At 45.9% G+C, this 3,115-nt stretch overlaps 1 long non-coding RNA gene across 4 annotated transcripts; it reads left to right on the top strand.

The window, feature by feature from the left end:
- The first annotated feature begins 336 nt into the window (after positions 1–336).
- On the top strand, positions 337–2,456 carry LOC114000467. Of its 4 annotated transcripts, none has more exons than XR_005565099.1 (3): positions 337–385; positions 2,098–2,181; positions 2,369–2,456. It is a non-coding gene; the product is annotated as an uncharacterized LOC114000467 (long non-coding RNA). The 4 variants fall into 4 exon arrangements; XR_005565098.1 differs by lacking the exon at positions 337–385 and adding an exon at positions 453–690; XR_005565096.1 differs by lacking the exon at positions 337–385 and adding an exon at positions 453–704.
- The last annotated feature ends 659 nt before the right edge of the window (positions 2,457–3,115 follow it).

Genomic DNA, 3,115 nt, shown 5'->3' with positions numbered 1-3,115 from the left:
GGGCGCCGCGTCCCCTCCCCGCCACGCCGCTCCTCACCTGCCGCCGCTCCCCGCCGGGGCCGCCGCTGCCGCTGCCATGTTTGCGGGGCGGGGGCACGGGCAGGGGCGGCTGCCCGTCATCACCGCGGCAACCGCACCGGGCCCGCCGGCGGAACCCGCGCCCTGGCCCCGCAGCCTCCCGCAGGCACGGCAGGGGGTCCCGGGGATAAAGGACCGTCCTAGCTCCGGCGGGTGTTGTGGAGGGTGCGGATGGCGCTGCCCGAGCAGCGGGGGCCGCAGGGTGTTCGTCAGGGCAACGCCGGGCACTTCGAGGTGAAATCGGACCTATTTGGGTTCTGGGGGTAGGGGCACCCGCAGAGCGCCATAGATGGCCCAACATCACTGGGTATGGTCCTGGCGTACCCACCCGTGTACCCGCCCGTGTACCTGCCAGTTTACTCACCCGTGTACCCGCCAATGTACCTGCCCTTCTACCTGCCAGTTTACCTATTCCCGTACCACCGGGTACCTGGCAGGGTACCTGCCGGTTTGCCCACCCATGTACCCACCGGTGTAACGACCAGCGAACTCCCACGAGTCTCCCGCGGTGCCTCTCAGGAAGGGCAGGCTCCACAGCCATACCCCGCAGCCTGGACCACGTGCCTTCTTCCCTTGTCCAGCAGAGCCCCGCAGCCAGGGTGGAAAAGCCTGGTGGAGTCCATTGAGTACTAGGAGCTCCCAGTTTTATGGCTGAATGATCCAGATTTAGTGCCCTATGTACCTGCTGCTATGTTCGTCAGTTCTTAGTTTTCAGACAGATGTACTAGGATACTTTTCCACTAAAATCCCCATCCTTTATCTATTATTTTGATCAATGAGTTAGGGTCAGATGTCCAAAGAACTGGGAAACACAATTTTTTGTTGTTCTGCTTGATTAACATTGCTGTGATTTCACTAGTGAAAGGCCATAACCCTCAAGGACCCCTCATGACAGACTTGCGAGTCTTGCTTTGACTGCCTGATCTCCTCAGGGCCTGGCAGCAGCAATGCCTTGCTGAGGGTGGTTTTGGCTGCAATGTGCTCCTACCTGCTTAACCGGAAAAAGGCTCCCCCCGGGGCTGGAACAGCAGCTCCTTCGGGCCAGCTGGTCCATGTGCTGTCTGCTGCCTTTAACTTCCAGCATGTGGACACCCACAGAGTGGAGATTTGCAAATCAATGAAAAAAATAGTTTTTCTGTCATAAAACGTCCTTATCTATAATCGCTAACTTCAGAGGCATCATGGTTTTAACTACAAACTCACTTTTGTATTGACTGAGGATTTCTGTAATGACTTAGGAATGCTGTGTAGCTGACTATAATTTATTAGCTAACTGCACAAAAGACACATTCACTTGAACCTGAAATCATGGAATTCACACCAGTGCAATTTTAACCCTCTGTCTTGAAAATGAGCTTCACAAAATTATATCAATGTGCATAAAGCAAGTGCACAAGTGTTTGGAGGACTGTAAAAGCCTTCAGTTTTGCAATAAGTTTTCAAACAAAATCTTCTTTATCTCATTTATCTATCCCTTCTCTTGCAAGACTAAAAGCTACTAAAATGTGAAGCACTGAATTTCCTTTCACATCTTGCATTAATATTAACCAAATCTCAAGAGGGTAGGAGACAAAAAACATTCTCAAAGACAGATCAAGTTTATCATGGGTTTCCCCTAGAAGACCAAGTCAGTTTTGTAACTAGTTCTTTAACCTCTCATTCCTTCAAATGTATAAACAAAAATAATCTAATTTACTTTGCCACATTTGGGCAACTCTAATTAGTAACCGACCCATTTATTTGATTTGAGTTCTGTATTTAAACCTTGAAAAGATCAAATAAGTTATTAGTCACTATGCGACCCTACCATTTTAATCCAATACCTTCTTTATGCTATTTTCTTATGATTATCTGAAACACCAGCTCTACCATTAGGCTTAAATCCCACAAATACTTATGATTCTGCTCAGTTTTAGTCTCATTAAGAAATCCACAAAGCATTCCCAATACACACAAAATTAACTACATGCCTTTGGTCTTTTTTATTTTTATTAATTTTGATTTTTTTTTCCCCCTTAGGTTTTCTCCTAAGATCTTGAACTTTGGTGTGAAATCTTGGCTTTACTTCGGTCACTGAAAATCAGTCCAGTTGACTTCAGAGAGGTGAGAATCTCAGTTCAGATTTTCTATTGGTCTTCAAGACCCCAGGGCATGGCTGAGCACTATCTCTTGTTCTTTAGAGAAGAGTGTTATTTTCTGCTGATCTGTTCTACAGACTTTGGGCTTACAAATTTATTATTTCCTTTTAAAATTAATTATATTCATCTAATCAAAAGAATTTTTTTTCCAGATTCAGAAACGGACATCCGCTGACTGGATCTGCCTAGGGTGAAGAAGAACACACAACACTTAAATACAAAGCTTCTTCCTCTAAGTAACTACACTGTCATGTATCCCTAAGTTATATGCAGGGGAAGGCTCTGAAACCCTGTTTGAGAAGCTTCTTGCATAGTATTTAAAATGTTATGAACATCTTTATAAATATCATTATGAGGAAAAATTGATGATTCTACTTCTGAACTCTGATCCCGTCTCCCTTAAGGGAGCACAAACAGAGCTGGAGGAAAGAAGACTGAGCAAAGTAACAGAAAATGCAGCTTTTGTCTCTGACTGCCATGGAAGACTGAGCTGTTTCGAAAGTAAAGCCAGACAACACGGCTTTAGCAGCCACTTCATGACCTGGCAAAGCATTATGCTACTGAAAAACTTGTTTCTCCTTTGCTCTTTTACTCCAGGCTCTCACCCAGGAAAGAAAAGGGTGGAGTTCTTTTGCTGGACTAAACCAGGCTCAGGAGACAGAGAGCAAAAATGGGAAAGGTAAAGGGCAGTACAGAGATGATACCAAGTAACTCCGTGACACTTAGTGACTTTAGCATACTTTAGTGACTCCAGGCTGCAGGACCTTTGGATGTGGCCATGCTTTCAGGTACACACATAATCACACACAATCACTTAGATTGGAAAAGACCTCTGAGATCATCAAGTCCGACCTATGACTAAACACCACACTGTCAACTAGACCATGGCACTAAGTGCC

This window comes from Pipra filicauda, unplaced genomic scaffold (genome assembly GCF_003945595.2).
Source record: "Pipra filicauda isolate LSUMZ 115617 unplaced genomic scaffold, ASM394559v2 scaffold41_size5083284_pilon, whole genome shotgun sequence".
In the NCBI taxonomy this organism is placed as follows: domain Eukaryota; kingdom Metazoa; phylum Chordata; class Aves; order Passeriformes; family Pipridae; genus Pipra; species Pipra filicauda.
This window is presented reverse-complemented; position numbering and strand designations above follow the sequence as displayed.